Genomic DNA, 22,165 nt, shown 5'->3' with positions numbered 1-22,165 from the left:
GCAAATGAAAATGAGTACACAAAATAACAAAACTTATGGGATGCAGGGAAGGCAGTACTGAGAAGAAATTTATTCCCCTTAGTACATATATTAAAAAGGAAGAAAGAGTAAAAATCAAAGACTTAACTACTTACCTGGAGGAACTAAAGAAAGAACAGTAAACTAACCCCAAAGTAAACAGAAAGTAGGAAATAACAAGGATTACAGCAGAAATAAATGAAATTGAGAACATTGAAACAATAGAGAAAGTCAACAAAACCAAAAGTGTGTTCTTGGAGAAAATTAATAAATTTCATGGACCCATAGCTAGGCTGACAAAGTAAAACATGAGAAGCTGCAAATAAATAAAATCAGAAATGGGAGAGGAGTCATAACTACTGACCCCACAGAAATAAAGGTGACAATGCGAGGATACTATGAGCAACTATATGCTAACAAACCAGACAACTTAGATGAAATAAACAACTTCCTAGAAAAGCATGAACAACCAACATTGGCTCAAGAAGAAATAGAAGACCTAACCAAACCAATCAAAGTAAAGATATTGTCATCAAAAACCTCCCAAGAAAAAAAAGCCCAGGGCTAAATGGATTCACATGTGAATTGTACCAAGCATTCAAGTAGAAATTAGTACCAAATCCTGCTCAAACTCTTCAAAAGAATTGAGGAGGAGGAAAGCTACCTAACTCATTCTATGAATCCAATGTCACCCTAATACTGAAGTGAAACTTACTATAAGAAATTAAAATTAGAGATCAGCATCTCTAATGAATATAGATGCAAAAATCCCCAACAAAATACTTGCAAATCTAATCCAGCAGCACATTGAAATAATTATACACCATGACCACATTGTTTTATTCCAGGTATGCAAGTGTGGTTCAACACAAAATCCTTTAATCTAATACATCACATCAATAAATTAAATAGGAAAAAACAAATGATCGTGTCCATCAATGCAGAAAAGGCATTTCACACAGTTCAGCATACTTTCTTGAAGAAAACATTTCAAAGGATAGGAATAGAAGGAAACTTCCTCAGCATGATAAAGGGAATATATGAAAAACCCACAGCTATTATCATATTCAATGGAGAATTCCTGAAAGCATTTCCTTTAAGATGAGGAACAAGACAATTATGGTGAACTGTGGTGAACTGTTGTGTGTGCTACAATGGTTTATTGAGCAACTTCGAGAAGGGGTGAAGTTGTGAGATCAGCAACAAAGTGAGTGGATCCTGTAGATAGCATTTTGAGTGTACTGTGCCAGAAACAAAGACAAACGTTATAATGTCTCACCAATACGGACTAACTACAATGTGTAGACTCAGAATTGAATATTAGAGCACAGCTTATCAGGGGAATGCTTGTTGTAATTGTCCCTAGATTGTAAGCTCTTATAGCAGGCACATCTATTCCTGAATTGTAATGGCTATCTCTAAATTTTGAGATGCTGGTACCTTTCTGTATAACCTGATTGGTCTCTGGAACATTGGGTATCTGTGTGACATCTGAAACTCAGAGCTAGAGCTTGGCAGATGTGAATGTCAGTATTAGTGCATAAAGCAACTGTCAAAAAACGCTGTAAAAGTCTCCAGGCTTCACTTAGAGATATGAATGAAGCAGATCAGGTTAGGACCAGGGCAAATCAGGCCAAAGGTTTAAGGACGATACTGCCTGTGTGTTAAAACTCCAACTTCCATATGAGACCAAGAGAAGAGATGTATATTTGGCACCAGACCTATATTTTCTCCATGATCTTCTCCTTTTTCTAGCTCCTGAATGACACTCAAGAGCACTTTGCTAGTTTCTTGGTTTGAACTGACCAAATTCCCCATCATCTGAAGCTGTGCTTCAGGTCCACCACTTCTGTCTGAGGCACGATTTGTTGGCATTCTTCACCCATAGCGACTCCTGTCAGACACAGCTGGCTTTCCTCCCTGGATGGAGCTGGAGCTTGCTGGGCCTTTTCACCATATTCAGGGGACAAGATGCTGCCTGAATGGTCCTGGAGCCTGTTCAGATGCACCACTCTCCTCCCCTCCTCCCCTGCCCCCTACAGCCAGAGGGACCACTCCCTGGCCGCCGCGGAATTTAACAAGGCAGCCTCAGAGCCCTCTGCACTGGGGGCTGGTGTATACATCACTGTGACCTCCGTTTCAAATAGACTCACGAGGGCCATCGAGCAGACAGACTCCTTCGTCCCTGGAATCCCTCCATCCTGTTGAGCTGCCCTGTGTGTCTTGCAGTCGGGCTCCTTGCAAGGGCGCCGAGTTGAGTTTTGGAGCGGACCTTCTTGGCAGCTGTGCACATCAGGGTTCTTACACAGCTCTGCACAGTGGACCCCGGTAGGCTGGTCCGCTGTGTCCACGTGCTCATTGGAATGGAAAACCAAGGCCATCCTCCTTTACTCCTCCACTGCACCACGTGGCTGGGTGTCCCTTTTGTGTTTCCCCTGGCTCTCCTCTTTAGCATTGATTAGAAACCCACTGTTTTGACTTTTGAAGGAATCTGCAGCCGGGATGCTTTCGAGATTTCCCTTTTTTGCGGTCCAGAGGGAAGTTTCCGGTAACGCCTCAGATCCAGCGAGATCTCCACCCGCGTGCTCTAGGTCACGCTGGCGATGGACATATGCGTGGGCATGGTCATGCATTCGCGATAAGCGGATTTGGAAGACACCAGCTTGGCCCCCCTCTTCTCGCTCGGCTGTCCTGCAGAGAGCTGGAGGTCCCTCTGCTCCTTCTGAACCTCGCAGATACCCTTGCACCGCACCTGCAGGTCTTTATTTCATTTTTTAATCTGTCTATTGGGATCCAGGGAGTATTTCATCTCCAGGGCCAGAGAGGCAGCTGGTTCCGCTTCACTCCCTGAAGCTGTGAAGATTGGTTTGCTGATTTCTTTACTGACCACGGTTCCTTCCACGGCTTACAAGGCAAGTCCGGCTCCGTGCAGTGCCTGGCTCGGGCATGGCTCGCAGCAGACTCCGGCAGGGCGGGGTGGGCGCCTGCCACCCTGCGCGGCAGCTCGCGTGCCTCAGGCCCTTGGCAGCTCAGACGCGCGCGCTCACTCCCTGTAAGGTGGAGCCTGCCAGAGCCACCCGCGCGGGGCTCTTCAGATGTGCTCAGTTACTGCAATTGTCTTCGGTGAGTTCTCAGAGCGCAGGCCGTGGGGGGGGGGGGAGGGAAAGCCTTTCTGCAGACCTGGGCACCCCACAGTGGAAAGGGAGCCCCTAGGCCCCACCCACCGCCTGTCCAGTTAATATCTCCATTGCAACCCCTTGAGAAACCCTGAGCCACCCAGTTAAGCTCATCCAGAATCCCCGACCCACAGAAACTGTGAGATAATAAATGTTTACTGTTGTTTTGTCTGCTATAAAGGAAAAACAAAAAACAAAAAACAAACAAAAACACTGTTCCACGCACTGTGCTAGGAGTATGGGTTTCATCAAGAGGAGAAAAAGGGTTTTGAAAGGTGATGCATATAAATATATAAATCTCCCAAAGGTCGTTCTAGTTAGTCCTCTGCAGAAGAAAACCAGAAAACTGAGGAGTTCCTCTTATGCTACATTGTCAGTTTAAAATACTTAAGAAACTAAATAGCTCTGTTAGCTTTCAAGATATGTTTCTAAATATTTGATTATATCAGTGGATGGGACAGGAAAGGGGGAGAGACAGAAAACCACACACAAATACTTGATTTTCTCCTTACAAATAATCAGGATAGGTTCATTCTCCTCAAAGTTTGGTAACTTCCCTTCTCTATCCCTCTGACTGACAGGCTATTGAATGTTTGGACAGGAAAAAAAAATCTACAATAGCCTGTGCTCAGAGAAGAAAGAAAATCCTACCAGGTTCTGGCATCCTAGAATCCCAGCTCCCAGAAATTCCAGGGGGAGAAGGTATTAATTTTATACTCATTGTGACTGTTTTAGTTTGCTGATGCTTCACTGAAGGATGTCCAATGGCGTCTGGAAAACCTCTGTTAGCTGGGAAGGCACGTGGCTGGCATCTGCTCCAAAGTTCTGGTTTCAAAATGGCTTCCTCCCAGGACGTTCCTTTCTAGCAAGCTTGCTCCTCTTCAAAATGTCACTCACAGCTGCACTTGGTGTACTGTCCTCTCTTAGCTTCTCTGGAGCAAGAGTCTGCTTTCAATGGCTATCTTCAAACTGTCTCTCATCTGCAGCTCCTATGCTTTCTTCAAAGTGTCCCTCTTGGCTGTAGCTCCTCTTCAAAACCACTCACAGCTGCACTGAGTTTCTTCTCTTTGAGTCAGCTCATTCACATGGCTCCACTGATCAAGTCCCACCCTGAATGGGTGGGGCCATGCCTCCATGGGAATATCTCATCAGAGTCATCACCCACAGCTGGGTGGGGCAAATTCCAAGCAAATCTAATCAGCACCAAAACATCTGCCCCACAAGACTACATAATGGCGTTTGGGGGACACAATATATTCAATATATATTCAAACCAGCACAGTGACTAACTAGGAATTTTCCTTTCATGTTTTCTGGGCAAATTTTCCTATCTGATCCTATGTACCTGCATCCAATTTCAAATTGTACTTTCTTTATAAGGCCACTACTCCCAATTTCTCCAGAACCAAGAATCTGTCAGGCAATGCAATGATTTAAAACAATAAGAATCCCCATTTAGCCCAGAGAAAGATTATCTCAGGGAAAAAAAAAAAAAAGAAAAAGAAAGAAAGAAACAAAGCTGGAAATGGAGCCTGTTAATGCCCAAGCCAATGACACTGCCTCCGTCTCATGGCCTGAAACTATTAGACACTCTTAGGCTAGTCCCTCCTTCAGGAGACATTTGGTTCATCTCTGTACCACCTCCCCCTCCCACCAGCCTCTAATGGAGCTGCCTTGGTATTATTTACTGTGGTCAGTAAAAGGTAAAGATAGGAGAGGCTACAGAACAAGAGCCACTTGTTTTTAAATGACTTTAATTGCAGAAATCACAATTCGTAATGCCACACCCACACACAAAACTGGCTTTTCAAACCAAAAAGACTTCAAATGATAAACAGCCACTGTCTTTTTTAAAACACTCACCTGAGTAATTCCTCTGTTAAAAAAAAAAAAAGTTTCCTTTTATTTGTTTCTTTCCTTTAAAAAAAATTCTCCAGTGTCATATTAAAGGCTGCACTGCCTGAATTTGGCTTAAGTCTCTTTCAGCACTTATGATGCTAGTGCATGCAGAACCCCAGTGCCTCAGCCTTGTTTTAAATATCAGAGCAGCTTAAAATTGACAAGATGTTACCTTAAATCCAAAACTAATGACAACAATGCTTCCCCACCAGTGTCTATTATAACAGACCCCTCACCCTCCAAGCTAGAGGCGTTGGAGTTTGAATTGGTGTGTAATTATAGAGTGACAACCCAGGCAGGCCCAGTGGGGTTAATTCCAAGTACTGTATTCAAGAATGTCATCAAAATCATTTTTTGAACCTAAACAAAGTGTCTGATATTCACAGACAGACTGAACCAGGACCAGCAACCTACAAAGACCACATGTGAGATGATTAGAATGAAAGGGCTAGGCTTTGAATGAAAATATCAAATGGGTGACTGATTTGCAAACCCCTCTCCCTAAATGCATGTCCTATTCTTACTCTGGACCCTTTGTCATCTAATCCCCATGATGACTGTGCCGGGTTGGAATATATTATGTCCCCCACAAAAAGCCATAATCTTTAATCCAATTTTGTGGGATCTTTGGATTAGGTTGTCTCCATGGAGATGTGACAAACTCAACCATGGTATTGATTAGATTATTTCCATGGAAGTGTGGCCCCACCCATTCTGCATGGGTCTTGATTGGTTTACTGGAGCCCTATAAGAGCTCAGACAGAAAGAGCTCAGTGCTGCAGCTGAGAGAGACATTTTGGAGACGGCTGTTGAAAGCAGACTTTTGCTAGCCCAGAGCTTGCCCCAGGATATACTAAGACAGGACCCCCAGGCACTGAGAGAGAAGTGTCCTGGGAGACAGAACCAAGAATGCACAGGAACAGAGAGATAAGCTAGAACACAACCTGGGATCAGCAGATGCCAGCTACAATGCCTTCCCAGCTGACAAAGGTATGCTGGACACAATTGGCCTTCCTTTGGCAAAGTCGTACTCCTGCTCATGCCTTAATTTGGACATTTTCATGGCCTTCAGCCTGTAAATTTGTAACCAAATAAACTCCTTTTATAAAAGCCGATCTATTCCTGGTATTTTGCATAATGGCAGCATTAGCACACCAGAACAATGACAAACAGAACTCAGAATAAAGATACCAGACTTCAATCTAAGATTTTCCAGATGCAGCACTGGTTTGGACAAGTAAACCTCTTAGAATCTGTCTATCCAGTAGAAAGAGAATATAATCAATTACACTGGCCTGTCAGCAATGAAAACTTCAATATCTTAGCAAGTAATATAAGTTGTGCCAGTTTGGATGTATTATGTCCCCCAAAATGACATGTTCTTTGATACTGTCTTGTGGGTGCAGATGTATTAGTGTTGATTAGATTGGAATTATTTAATTGAGTATTTCCATGGAGATGTGACTCAATCAACTGTGAGTAAAACATTTGATTGGATAATTTCCATGGAGGTGCTACCCTGCCCATTCAGGGTGGGTATTAATTGGATCACTGGGGTCCTAGAAAGGGGTTCACACACAGAAGGAATGGACAGCAAATGAGAGTGACATTTTGCAGGAGCTGCAGCTTACAGAGAATGCAGCCCAGGAACAAGCAGACCCCCTAGACAGAAAAGTCATGGGAGAAAGCCATTTTGAAACCATAACTCTGGAACAGATGCCAGCCACATGCCTCCCAGCTAACAGAGGTTTTCCAGACGCCATTGGCCATCCTCCAGTGAAGGTACCCTGACATTGATGCTTATTTTGGACACTTTGTGGCCTTAAGACTGTAACTTTGTAACCAAATAAACCCCCTTTATAAAAGCCAATCTGTTTCTGGTATTTTGCATAACAGCAGCATTAGAAAACTGGAACATAAGTAATTAATAGTTAAGGTTTAAAATACCTTTCCTCCAGACACTTGCAAGACCTAGAAACTAACCAGAATTCTTCATTCTTTTAAGACAAAGAATACATATGCACCACTGTGGTAGGTTAGATGATTTCCTAGGTTCTTTTTTAATACACATCACCTTAAAAACTAAGTACACCCATTCACAAAGGAGACTGGCTTAGAGAGTTTAAGCATCTTGCCCAAGGTTACAAAGTGCATGGCAAAACTTGTATGAGAACCAAGGTGTCAAGTTCCAAAGCTTCTGTATTCTTTCTACCACAGTGAACAAAAAACTCAGAAGGACACAAACCATTCATCTTCAAACCTACTTATCCAGATTTACTTATGGGAAAAGGATCCAGAAAGAAATATGAAATGTATATCTTTCCAGTTAGACTTAGATAAGAAAAAATATGCCTAGAGACATTTCTTACCCCATTCCATTCCCACCCTATGAAAGGGGGTAGGGGGGTTAGAGGACCGTAAAGCTGCAAATATAGAGAAGCACAATGATTAAGAGTATGCATTCTAGAGCCAGACAGATTTAGAATATCTAGTCTACAACTTACTAACCTGTTTGATCTTGGGTCAAATAAGTCTTTTTCATCACTAAAACATCAATAACCCAGGGTAGGTGTAAGGATTAAATGAAAGCCTCCTTAGCAAGGTGCTGATAAAGTAAATGCCAGAAGAGTAGCTCTAATGGTGGATCATCCTCAGCCCCCACTAAAAGTTGCAATCATTCTAATTTGAGAAGCTGTAAGGTCCATATGTTAAGAGTCTACTTCTGCAGTCAGGAGGTGTGCCAGTTTGAATGTATTACATCCCCCAGAAAAAGCCATATTCTTTGATGCAGTCTTGTGGGGCAGATGCTTTGGTGCTGATTAGATTTCCATGGAGATGTGACCCACCAAACTGTAGGTGATAATACTGATGAGATATTTCCATGGAGGCGTGGCCCCACCCATTCAGGGTGGACCTTGAGCAGTGGAGCCATATAAATGAGCTGACAGACAGAGGAACTCAGTGCAGCTGTGAGTGATATTTTGAAAAGGGGCCACAGCCAAGAGAGACACTTGAAGAAAGCACAGGAGCTGCAGATGAGAGACATTTTGAAGATGGCCGTTGAAAGCAGACTCTTGCACTGGAGAAGGTGAGAGGACAAATATCCCAAGTGCAACTAAGAGTGAAATTTTTGAGGAACTGCAGCCTATAGAGGAATGTCCTGGAAGAAAGCCATTTTGAAACCAGAACTTTGGAGCAGACGCCAGCTATGTGCCTTCCCTGCAAACTAGTTTGCTAATGCTGCCAGAATGCAAAACACCAAAGATGGATTGGCTTTTATAAAAGGGGGTTTATTTGGTTACAAAGTTATAGTCCAAAGGCCATAAATTGTCCAAGGTAACACATCAGCAATCTGATACCTTCACTGGAGGATGGCCAGTGGTGTTCGGAAAACTTGTTAGCTGGGAAGGCACGTGGCTGGCGTCTGCTCCAAAGTTCTGGTTTCAAAATGGGTTTCTCCCAGGACATTCCTCTCTAGGGTGCAGTTCCTCAAAAATGTCACCCTTAGTTGCACTTGGGATATTTGTCCTCTCTCAGCTTCTCCGGAGCAAGAGTCTGCTTTCAATGGCCGTCTTCAAACTGTCCCTCATCTGTAGTTCCTGTGCTTTCTTCAAAGTGTCCCTCTTGGCTGTAGCAAACTTGCTCCTTCTGTCTGACCTTATATAGTGCACCAGTAATTTAATTCAGACCCACCCAATGGACAAGCCAACACCTCCATGGAAATTATCCAATCAGAGTCATCACCCACGGTTGGGTGGGGCACATCTCCATGGAAACACTCAAAGAATTACAACCTAATTAACACTGATAGGTCTGCCCACACAAGATTACATCAAAGATAATGGTGTTTGGGGGGACATAATACATTCAGACTGGCGCAGGAGGGGATTATTCTATTAATCCTTAGCTTTTCCTAGAAGTTCTCTGTCCCAACTGCCTTGCGTTCATTCACTCTACAGACCTCTGAGCACCTGTGTTAAGCTCAGAAGGAATAAGAAAGCCAAAGCCTCTGCCATAATGTAGCCTCATTCTACTGGAGGAGATAGCCGAGGGAACGTACCAAAGGGAGGAGAGCAGATGCAGAGTTGAAGAAAGGTTCTAGAGAATGGAGAGAACTGAAGAAATCTTTCCTCACAGAATCTTCAAAAAGATGAAGAGGCAGAAGAAAAAGAGTGCATGGAGGTATTCAATAGATTAAATGGCAGGGCTAGAACATGTGACCCAAGGTTGAGACCATATCACAGGGTTATTGCAATGTCATTCTGATTTCTGACTTGACCCTGTAGGCCATAGGAAAACATAGAGTTGATTTTAAGTGGTAGAGTGACAAGATCAAAAGATCACTCCAGGGTCCTTGAAAGATGGGCTGGAGATTGGGTCATCTCAGGTGTGGAAGGCAAGAAGAGCAGGAGGAGATTATTCGAGGCTCACCCTCCTCTATCAAGCCTTCTCTGAACCCATGGCCAGGCTGCATTATGATATGCTCCTTCCTGCCCCCAGAATATCTTACACATATCACATTATTTCATTAGAATAAATTATCCAAGTATGTGTGTCTGCCTCAACAGAAAAAGGAAGCTTTCTGTTCACCTGTGTATTCCCAGAGACTGCACAGAATCTGCCATATACATGTCTGCTGTATGGTTAAATGAGGAAAAGAAATATATTTTTATTGTTGGGGGAGAAAGGATGAGTCCATCCTGGGACCTTGTCTTTGAGAAAAATGCCTATGGAACCTTTTCTGGAGATGTCCACCAGAAGACAATGGGACATACATGTCTGGCAGTCAGGAGAGAGGGTCTAACCATAGGTACACATTTGGAAGTTGTTAGCTGACAAGAAGAAATCTATTAAGAGTGAGAGCACCCTTGAAGGGCATTACAGGAGCCAGGTGAGGCTAGAATCCTAGGGAATGGGATTTAAGTCAGTGAAAAAACCTGAGGAAAGATTAGAGAGGCTGAAGCAGCATAAAAAGAGAAGCCCGGAAAAGGAGACTCTCTAGAAGAGAATGACTAGAAAATAAATAATCAGAAAGGTAGGCAGAGAATCACAAACTTGTCCAGATGATTATTGGTCTGCCTGAAACTTTGCTTACAAGGTGCCAGTTATTAATTCAGCTCTTGGTGAATGAAAGTGTGTCAAACAAAGGCACTAAATTATATTCTTTAAGCCCCAAATAACCATTCATTGATGTGGTTTTGAATCAAACTATTCACTTAAGTCTCTATATACTAAGCTCCAAAACCAATCAGGGTATCTTACTGTCACACCCTCACTATCTACATGTTTTTAGGTATGTATGGGGTGCTTTGGGTAGAGGTAGTGATGAGGGTGATTGTCATTGTTAGGTTCATCTGTCGACTTGGCCAGGTGGTAGTGCCCAGCTGTTTGGTCAAGCAAGCACTGGCCTAACAATTGCTGCCAGGATGTTTGCAGCTGGTTAATAAACCATCAGGCTGGTTTATTAAATCATCAGTCAATTGACTGCAGCTGTGACTGATGACTCATCAAAGGGTGTGTCTTCCACAATGAGAGAATGCAATTGGCTGGATTTAATCCAATTAATCAGCTGAAGACTTATAAGCAAGATAGACAGAGGACCTTCACTTCTTCTTCGGCTGCCCAGTGAAGGGATTCCTGAGGAGTTCATCGGACATCTTCATTGGAGTTGACAGTTTGCTGACTGCCCTACAGAATTTGGACTTGTGCATACCCACAGTTGCGTGAGTCACTTTTATCTTATGTTCATAGCTACCTCTCATTGTTTCTGTTTCCCTAGAGAACCCTAATACAACTTGGTACCGGGAGTGGTTCTTGAGAAACAGAATCTTAAAATGGGCTTCTACAGTTTGTTTTCTACTCTGATTAGATTCAAAGGCACTAATGACTCTATGTCCGATAATCAAGAGGGCACTGACAGTCCATGGCATGAGTTGGCAAAGGAGATACACAAAATAGCACCATTTGATTCTCCTAATCATACTCTTGTATGAAGCAAGGCTCTGGGTGACAGTGTTTTTGACACCTTTACAGAGTTTTGTAGAATTAAGAGGTGTAATGATGTTGGCTGGCTGCTCTTGTATACGTTGGATAAAGTTGTAAGAGAAAGGGACAAGGTAAAGGCTTCAAATTCAAAACTTAAATACCATATGACAGATGTAAATGTTTCTATGTGTGCCCTGAAAGAAAATCTTATTTCCTGTGCCCGCAGACTTGAGGTTTCTGAAAACCAGACGCAGACTCTCATTGTGCAAGTAGCAGATTTACAATGTTAACTAAAATCTCAACCTCTCAGGGTGTCTGCTGTTAAAGTAAAGGACTGATTGGAAAAGAATGGGATCTGGAAACTTGGGATGAGGACATATGGATTGATAATAATGGCATTGAGGACATTGGAACCCTGGATTCTGCTGGGTTGTTGTTAGATTTACCTGTAGAGGGCTGTCCTGGGGAAACAGCTTCCCCACCTCCAGTCTGCCCTAAGGAGCCTACCATCCAACCCCCACCTAAAGAGATTAACCCTTCAGTGCCTGCTAATCCTGTAATCACCTCCCCTGAGGAAGCAGCCCTCACTCCTCTGTCTGGAGAGATTAATCCTGTTTTAAGAGATGAAAATGCAACAGAATGTCCTGAGGTAAATGGTTTGAGGGATAATTCTAACTCTTTTCATGACCCACACCCACCACCAGTCTTTGCTTCAAGACCTAAACTGGACTAAAGTCCCAACAGGCCCTGAAGGGTGAGGTGCAAAGTGTGACCCATGAGGAATTATGCTATACTCCAAAAGAACTCTGAGTTTTCCAACTTATACAGACAGAAACCAGTGGAATATGTGTGGGAATGGATATTAAGGGTGTGGGATAATGGTGGAATGAATATAAGGTTGGATCAGGTTGAATTTACTGATATGGGCCCACTAAGCAGAGATTCTGCATTCAATGTTGTAGCTTGAAGGGTTAAAAAGGGTGTTAACAGTCTGGGTGGCTGGCTGAAACATGGATCAAAAGGTGGCCAGCATTACCAGAGGTTGAAATGCCAGAACTGGTACAATGTGGAGGAGGAGATTCAAAGGCTTAGAGAGAATGGAATGTTAGAGTGGATTTATCATGGAAGACCTGCTCACACAGCCCTGGAATGTCCAGAGGACACACCTTTTACCAGGACTGTAAGGAATAAATTTGTGAGACTAGCTCCATCATCCCTGAAGAGCTCTGTAGTTGCCCTTCTCCATAGGTCAGATATTACTGTAGGAACTGCTATCACTGAGCTGGAATCCTTAAACACAATGGGGATAATCAGGTCCCTAGTTGGTAGAAGCCAAGTGGCTGCAGTTAATAGCCACAGGCAAGGTTGGCATGGCTACCATAATGGAAAACAGGCTCAAAGCAGCAATCAAAATAATATGACTCACAGAGACTTATGGCATTGGCTAGTGGATCATGGAGTACCAACTAGTAAAATAGATGGGCAATTGACTAAATTCTTGTTTGAACTATATAGGCAGAAGAATTCTGGATCACTTTGAACAAAAGTCTCCCCTGAATTACAAAACCAGAGTCACGACCTCTTAATCAATTCCCAGACTTGAGACACTTTATAAATCCAGAGCCCCTTGAATGAAGGGAAGGCTGGGTACCCTTGGGGAAGGACCCTATTACACTGCCAAAAATTTATACCATTAATTTCCTCCCAGCCTTCCCCAGGGGGACCTACGGCCTTTTACCAGGGTAACTGTGAATTGGGGAAAAGGAAATGATCAGGTATTTTGTGAATTATTAGACACTGGTTCAGAAGTGACATTAATTCCAGGAGACCCAAAACGTCACTCTGGCCCACCAGTCAGAGTTGGGGCTTATGAAGGTCAGGTGATCGATGGAGTTTTAGCTCAGGTCCACCTCACAGCGGGTCCAGCGGGTCCATGTGCTTTTTATTGCAATCTTGTGGGAGCAGATGTATTTTATCTTGATTAGTTTGGGACATTTGGATTACGTTGTTTCCATGGAGATGTGACCCACCCAACTATAGGTGATAACTCTGATTAGATTTACATTGAGGTGTGGCCCTACCCATTCAGCATCAGTCCTGATTTAATTACTGGAGCCCTATAAGAACTCAGACAGAAGGAGCTCAGTGCTGTGGCTGAGAGAGACATTTTGGAGATGGACTTTCAAAGCAGACTTTTGGTGATGCTTTGGAGATACTAGCCCAGGGTTTGCTCTCAGCAGCTAAACCCAGAGACATTTTGGAGAATGCCATTTTGAAATGCAACATAGGAAAAAGCAGATGCCAGCCTTGTGACCTAACAGAGATTTTCTGGATGCCACTGGCCTTTCTTCAGTGAAGGTGCCCCCTTGTTGATGCCTTTGCATGGAAACTTTTATGGCTTTAGCACTGGAAATCTGTAGCCAAATAAATCCCATTTATAAAAGTCAATCCATTTCTGGTATTTTGCATAACGGAAGCATTAGCAAATGGGAACATAGACTTTGTTTCATTTTCTTTCCCAATTTATTTGCATTCTGGTCACTGTTGGAGAGAATTTTTACCATGAGGGACAGACCTCCCTTTTTTCATAAATTAAAATTTAATCAGAAGGTAATCATTTAATATGACTTAGGCATTTTTTTTCAGGCATTCTGAGTGTAGGTTTGGAGGTTATAACATGATATTTCTGTGCATTTAAAATGTATACATAGTGGTCAAAGTGAATATTGCCAGGTCTTACCATTCAGACATTGATTTTCTTCATTTAGACTGGTAGGGGAGAGAGTGCATCAGTAGGTCATTTGATGAAGGGATAGATTGATTGATTTTGTAATGCAAATTTGATGATTGCCTGAAGGAGTGCTAGGATAGCAATTAAGTGGGAGTAAAAGGGCAAAGCTAACTTTGGTTGGAATTTAGTGAAGGGATTTCTGAGGGGTTGACATTTAAACTAAGATTGAAAGGAAATGAGTGTGGTATGGGTAGGTATGTTGGTGGACTGGGATGGAAATTAAGGGTGAAAATAGTCCTCAGTAGAAATAGTAGCAATGTTTAATACTGCTTAGTGTTTTCAAGAGGACATGTATAAGATTAATCCCTGAATACCTGGTGGAGCTTTTAACTAAGATTGGAGACTGGGGAGGAATAATATTTATATCTTGGGTGTTGATAAGATAATGTGATATATTTTATTGTAGGTGCATACAATTAAGCAAGTAGCCATGATAGCTCAGAAATCAAATACAGATAAGTCTTTTGTCACTTTCTATTTAGAGATAGCAATGTAAGAAATTAATGAAATTGAATAAATATGTGAACAGACCAGTATAGCAATCAAATGAGGAGAGAAGTGGGGCTATGATTTAGTTTCAAGTTGTTCCAATAGCGCTGTTTGGGGAGTTCTTTGCAGCGGACATGAGGGAGTGTCTACAGAAGTTTAATACAATCAGGAGATGTGATGTCAGAGAAAGCAAGGAAAAAGAAAGTTCTGAAAAGGAGCTTGTCATCCAATTCTTTGTTCCAAATAAGGATTTATTTATGGGGAGATCATTAGTGTCTCCAAGTTTTATGAATGAGGACATCAGTGTTGATTTTTGCAAGTCAAAGGGTGAGGTGCCTGTGAGGATATGCTAGGTGCATTTTCAGTTTGTCAAGGGAATATCTGGAGAGCAAACACTTGAGAGAAAATGCATTCACAGGAGATTTCCCTTGTTTTTTGAGAAATGGAAGAGTCAAAAATGAGCTTAAATAATGAGACAGATTGTGGAGAGAGGGAGAGTTTTCTGATAAAGGAGATTTAATTTATAATCAATATTACAGTTCACAACAAAACATGAGATTGAGATCAATTGAAGGCATTGAACTTGGCCAGAGGTAACATGATTTTATATTTAATAGGAGAGGAGTAGCTAATGTGTATGCATTCAGGGATATTTGAAGATATTATGTTATTATAGTATAATTCGGATAATTACATAATCCATCTGTTTAGGAGAAGGTAATCTCATTTTTTGAAAATGAGAAGAAATGATAGAGTGTAAGAGATTCAAAAAGTCTGGAGAAAATTTGGAGTATTTTTGGAGTGTGCAGAAATGATTTAATTAGCATGACATAGTATAGTTGCCACGTATATTTGAAAATCTCTAGGACTTGTGAATCCGTGCTTATTCCAGGATCAATATCTTACTCAAGTACTGTGCAAGATGTGGTCATGGAAAATTACAGGTATTTGAATTCACTGAGTATTGAGGTTTTGATTAGTAAATGTGGTAGTCAGAGGGACATGATATTGTTCTTGGTAGTTGTGATGGTTGGGTTCATGTGTCAACTTGGCTAGGTGGCACTGGCCTGACAATTGCTGTGAGGATATTTGAGGCTGGTTAATAATCCAATGGGCTGGTTTGTCGGATCATCAGTCAATTGACTGCAGCTGACTGATGACTCATCAAGGGGCTTCCACAGTGAGAGAATGCAATTGGCTGGATTTGGTCCAGGTGATCATTTGAAGGCTTATAAGCCGGACGGTTAGAGAACCTTCACTTCTTTCTTCAGCTGCTCAGTGAAGCATTTCCTGAGGAGTTCGTCAAAGTTGCCGATTCGTTTCCTGAGGAGTTCATCAAAGTTGTCGGTTCGTTTCCCGAGGAGTTTGTTGGACGTCTTCCTTGGAGTTGATAGCTTGTTGACGGCTCTGCAGAATTTGGACTAGTGCGCTCCCGCAGTTGCGTGTGTCACTTTTACAATTTGATAATCAGAGACATCTCTCATTGATTCCGTTTCCAAGGAGAACCCTAACTAATACAGTAGTGTCTGTTGAAATTACAAACTCTGGACTAAACTGGGTAATAAAAATGAGATAGAGGATGATGTTTGTTGAGAGTGATCAGTACAGTACACAGCTGCAGGTAGAAGGAGTATTTTTGTGGAGAAACTAGGAGAGGAGGTTGTAGCCACAGATTGGGAACTCTGATGTTTGATGTGAGGACATTCCAAGTAAAAACCTGCAAGTGGTGTGTAAAATCCCAGGAATTTAAGCTTGGGGAACAAGCAGAGCAAAATTCTAATTTTAGCTGTGTCATTTTCTAGCCATGTAATTTTGTCATAATACTAAAATTTTCTGAAACTCTGACCTTGTCATTTGTTAACTTGGTAAATAAACCATAAACAACAGAATTATTTGAGGATTAAATAAACAAATACAGTTAATCATCAAGAAGAATCACACATAATATACACCTTTTTTCTCTTTTTCCTGGGCCTCAGATACAAATTGGTGAATTAAGCCTACCTTTGTTTATGACAAATTATCATTTGCCCATGAAATACATCAATTCTTAACAGTGTTTTAGGGAATAATTTACTGGTTATAAAGATTAATGCTTTCACACACATACACACACACACACACACACACACACACACACAGATGCAAACACACATACCACATATACAGAGAGAGAAAGAGGAATGCCAGGATGTTCCCACAAATGAAGATTATTAATATGGGACAGGACTACAGCAACCACTTTACTAAATTATTGATGGAGCAACTTGATATCCTCACAAACCCCTTCATTCTATATTTTCTGAGCCTCCTCACCTTCTGAGGATAGTGGAACACAACGGAAAACTTATGATGATGTAGTACTATCACTTTCTTATACAGGAGATTTTGAGGTCTTGATTTGGAGTTTGGAAATCACTGATACTTCCAAATGAAGTTAGTCCTTGAATTTATTAACCCCATCATGAAATAATTTTAAAGTTGCATGACAGATACCTATTCCAGTTTGCTAGAGTTGCCATTATGCAAAATACAAGAAATGGATTTGCTTTTATAAAGGGGATTTATTAGCTTACAAATTTACAGATCTAAGGCCATAAAAGTGTCCAAACTAAAGAATCAACAAGAGGATACCTTCACTCAAGAAAGGCTGATGGCATCCAGAACACCTCTGTCAGCTGGCAAGACACATGGTTGGGGTCTGATCCTGGGTTCTGGTATGAAAATGGCTTTCTCCAAAATGTCTCTGGGCTTGTCTCTCTTAGATTCTCTCTCTCAGCTCCTGTGCATCCTTGCTTGTTCTCCCAGGGCATTTTTCTCTAAGCATCTAGGGGTCTTTTCTCAGCATCTCTGGTGCAAACTCTGTGTTTCATCTCTTAGCTTAGCATCTCCAAACATACTTCTGTCTACATCTCCAAGCATCTCTAACTGTCTGGGTCTGTGTGGGATCTCCGCTATCTAAAGGACTCCAGTTATCTAACTAAGACCACACTGAATGGGTGGGGTCACACCCCCAAGGAAATAATCTAATCAAAACTCTCACCCAACAAGATTGGATTAAAAGATCATGGCTTTTCTGGAGTCCATAACAGTTTCAATATGGCACAATATCCAAATCCATTAGGGAAAGTTCTGAAATTCATGGTTGAGGGGGTTAAGGGAGTGATCTTCTCAGAACCCCAAGGAGTTGAATCAAGATGATTTAGGGCAAGTGCATACAGAAGGGCAGGGGCAGGATAGAGCAGGAATGAAGTGAGGTTCCAGAGGACATGGATAGCTCTTGGAGAACCAATGCTAGAGCATAAACCAAGAATACATAAATATGAGAATTTGCACAATATTTATGTTCAGGGGAAGACAAAATTCCACATGTGCTATGAGTTAGAGATACCTATTTTTGACTCAAGGAGGGGATTGAAAAACTGAGCACCATGGGATAATTAACACATGGAATATGATGATTTTCATGTTCTTGTTTATAATATAACTGTAGTGACATTTTCATTATTAACAACATGACCCATAGCCTACTTATATTTGAATTTGGGAGTTGAGAGACTTCCCCTGTTCCTCTGAAAGTAGACTACATGTTTCTGTTGGTTGGACTGGGGGATACTTCCAGGTGAAGGTTTGGGTATATTTTACAGGTGGATCTGGAAACTTTGGACCAGTTTTGATTTTCATGGCTTCTTTCTCCATCCTCAGCATTGGCTGCTCAGTGCTCAGACTGTCTGAGTGTGAAAATCTGGAGGAAGACAGTTGGTGGCAGAACTGCTGACAATGCAACCACTGGTGAGTAGGGAATTGCTATTTCTATTGAAATTAAACTCTATCCAAGAAATGCAGATTTCCCCTACTGGTCTGGCACATTCTAAGTACACTCATGAGATACTCACATATTTGAGATCCACTTATATATACCCAGGACTCTGAAATAATTATGGTGATCCAGGAAGTGAGAAGAAATAATCTTCTCTCCATCATTTACACTAGTTTGTCCAGCCTCTATTAAGTTTGTGTATTCACAGAAGAGATGTGAAAGGATTTATTTTCCTCATGCATCGTATGGCCTCAGTGTGGAAGTAACTCACTCAGTCACTATGTTAGTGGTAGTTCTCTGCTCAGGATTATGGTGAATACAAGGGATAGAGATGACTAACTGCATGACTTCACAGTCCAATAGGGGGGCAGATGGTTCATCAGGTGAGTTCAATCAGTCCAGTGTTATGCGTGCTGGGGTCAGGGCTATGCCATGTTCGGGGAAAACAAGAAAGAGGCCAGAAAATGTAATTATAAGTAATGTATTCATTTTGTTCAATAGTAAACCTAGAGTTTTGATAGAATATTTTCACATTTTTGAAAATATGTTTGAAATTCTCATTACCATCTTGTTCCCAGTTAACCATTTTCTCTCTTTTATACAACATTTGTACAACTTTGGTAAGTGGAAGCAATGAACAGGAAATGTTTCTTATTTCAAGCTGTGCACATAGGAGGCAAACTGTAGGTATAGTAAAGTTGTAGGACCATTAAAAATATTTGAATTACTAGCAAGAGAGAGACTGAACCAATAGCAAGTCTACTTATCCTTAAACAGAGAGTCAAGATGAGTATACAAAAGACAATGAAAGCTGCAGTTTGGAGGTCCAGGTGAATGTTGAGTATGGGAGGCCTCCTACCACAGGAAGAGTCAGCCTAGGACTTTAGTCCTTTAGTATAGCAGTCTCAGGGGGCCCTGGATTTTGATACTGAACAGCCTACCCTCATATCTCATAATAAAAACCTGAGTTCTGTAAAGTTGGAGTTGAAAGAGGAAGAATCTACTCTCCCCAAGTTCTGTATAAATCCTGTACACTTCTGTAGAATTATGTCCATTGCGTCAAGTCTTTCTGCCATTTTTATGAATAATAGCTTTATCACTTGTTCCTAAAAAGTGTTGGTTAGATAAGCATCTGCAGCTCATGGGATTTTTCAAAACTTGTAGCATTTTGTTAAACCATTTCATAGACAAGGAAACTGAGGTCATTGCAGGTGCCTCAAATTGGTTAAGTTGGATTTTAAATTTATGTCTGGATGGAGGTCAGATATCACACAATGGGGAAGTGAGACAATAACACATGAAAAAAGTACTTTATTACTCCCAGATCCTAGGGAGAGAGGGGTGCCATGTGGAGTTGGTGGGAGGCATGAACAGCCCTGGTTCTGTGTAGGCAGCTTGCAAGTTGAGCAAAAGAGACCCTTGGTCTTGTGCTTTTAATGTGGTCCAAGGATATAGGTTAGTTGCTTTTCCATAAGCATCAGTGATTGGTTAGTTTGAAGCAAAAACATGTGAAAAGTGAAGGGTACTCAGGGTTCCAGGTTTGTGGGGATGGTTACCTTACCATTTGGAACCACCTGTAGGTTCTGATTTGTGCCTGTCAGTGATGTGGCTGATGACCAAAGATATAAGTATGAATTCTGGGGAGTTTAGGCTGCAGGAATGGAAAATTCTTAGCTAGGCTGAAGGTCAGTGTTGAGGCAAGTGGCTTGGCCAAAATAAGATGGATGCTAATGCAGAACACAAAAATACTTTGATAGGACAGAGGGGAATATTTGAAGAATCCTTATGTTAAAAAAAAGTGGCAGATCATGAATAATGCTTCCCTTATGATGAGGCTGGATTTACTTGGATTTGATGGAGGAGATTTAGTTATGGATTCTCAAGAGAAAATTTTATGGTCACCATAGGGAAATTATTATTATGAGTTTTTGGCAAATTTTCAGGTCATATCACACCATGTGCTATGCAATATTGCCTTATAGTGACATTGTATGTATTCAGAGTGCATATGTCTCTGTGAGTGTATCTGATAGATGCCCACTGACACCACATGGCACCCCTCTCTCCCTAGGATCTGTGAGGAATCAAGTACTTTTCTCATGTACTATTGTCTTGCTCCCCCACTGTATGAGTGATCTAACTGGAATCCCAAACAGAGTTTGAGCTTTTTATACACACAACCCCCATCCTTAGTGCTGTCATTTCAACCAACCTCCTCTGGATATTGGTAGGGATAGCCTTGCCTGAACCCAAATGCCCATGTTGTTTTAGGAATCAGTGACCTTCAATGACATAGCCATAAATTTTACCAGGGAAGAGTGGGCCTTGCTGGACACAACCCAGAGGAAGCTCTTCAGAGATGTTATGCTGGAGAATATCAATCATCTGGTGTTTGTGGGTGAGTTTCTCAAAGTTTTCTCTACACAGCTATCTATCTATCCATCCATCCATTCATCTATCTAAACTGTCATCAATTTATTCAAGTTTCTAGTCAAATTCTCCCATGTTCCACTCTGATCTCTGCTTTGATTCTTTCATAACTGTTTTGACTTCTTGTAAGAAGCTTTGTCTTTTCACTTATTCTTTATGTCTCATTTGTCCCACCAGTGGCATGTGATCTTACTGACTAAAATTTCATTTGTTTCTTTCTGCTCAATCTCCAACATTCAGAACAATGTCAGAATTCAATGAATATTATTTCTATGGATAAAATAATTATTTTCTAGATAATTATGATCCTCTAGGAGCTGTCAAAAAAAAGAAGACATACTCTTTTCCACATAGAACCTAGATTGTTTTACTGGAGCTTATGTTTATTGGATTCTTTTATAAAATACTCTACAAAAACTGTGGGGTCATAATTTCTCCTTGTGTGAAAAGACTGAAGATACTGTAGTCAATGAATGTAGGCTTGTGCATCAAAATGTATTTAATGTCTTTGACTGATGTTCAAGAGTCATCCTTTGCTAGAAAAGGATTTTCAATATACTGGGCTTAAATTACATGTCCTTGTGCTGCTCTTCAGGGCTTGCCTTTTTGTTCTCACAGCCTACCCTAGAATTGATGATCATGAACTTATATCAGCACAGAACTAAAAATATATGCTTCTGTTTCTCATAAAAAGGGCATCAGCTCTGCAAATCACAAGTAGTTTCCCAGTTGAAACAAGGAGAGGAACTATGGAGAGAAGGTTTCCAGTTTCTCCAAGGACAGAGCCCAGGTGAGTTCTAAGACTCTGTGCTTCAATATGAGGAAGGGCATGATCAATGAATGAGCAGGTCCTTAGAAATATCAATGGAAGATTTCCTTAATTGAGTGATATTCTTTGAAATGTAGGCTATGAATTTGGGGGAAGACTCCTCAAATCTATAATTATTCCCTACAAGTATTAATCTCTAGTTAAGAATCCATCTGTAATGTCTTTGGCTTAGGGAAAGGGATATTTGGGTACTTATAGGAGTTAAACTTTCACATAGTGCCCATTATTCTGGTCCTCCTCTTTGAGGATATTCCCTCTCTTTACCACCCAGCAACCCATCTTTTTATTTTCCCTTACATTAATGCTGAAAATATTTTAGTTGTCAATTTCTGCAAAACTGTTGCTACTTCCTAAAGTACAACTCAATTTTACATTCTTTCCCTATCTAACTGACAATAGTTTAAACATAACCACATGAGCATTGGGGGTTTTCAAATACTTCATTCTGTGAATACCACTCTATAACTTTCTTAAAATTATTTCAGGCAGGAAAAATGATCATAAAATAGAAGAAATTATAACCATGCAACATATATGCAAGAAGGACACATCTACCATACAGTCAAAGGTAAGCTTCATGAGTGTGAGCACTGGTCTTCCAATTAGAGATTGGGTTGAATAATTTAGGAGTCAGCACAATCATCCAACTGGAATTAAGGATGGAATTAAACACTCCCATCAAAAATTTTTGTATAGTTTCAATTAAGGGAAAAATTAACCTGACTAAA

At 41.2% G+C, this 22,165-nt stretch overlaps 1 pseudogene; it reads right to left on the bottom strand.

Moving 5' to 3' along the window:
* Positions 1–2,054: 2,054 nt before the first annotated feature.
* Positions 2,055–22,165, bottom strand: part of LOC119544550 — a 44,993-nt pseudogene continuing 24,882 nt past the window's right edge.

Source organism: Choloepus didactylus, chromosome 9 (assembly GCF_015220235.1).
Source record: "Choloepus didactylus isolate mChoDid1 chromosome 9, mChoDid1.pri, whole genome shotgun sequence".
In the NCBI taxonomy this organism is placed as follows: Eukaryota; Metazoa; Chordata; class Mammalia; order Pilosa; family Megalonychidae; genus Choloepus; species Choloepus didactylus.
This window is presented reverse-complemented; position numbering and strand designations above follow the sequence as displayed.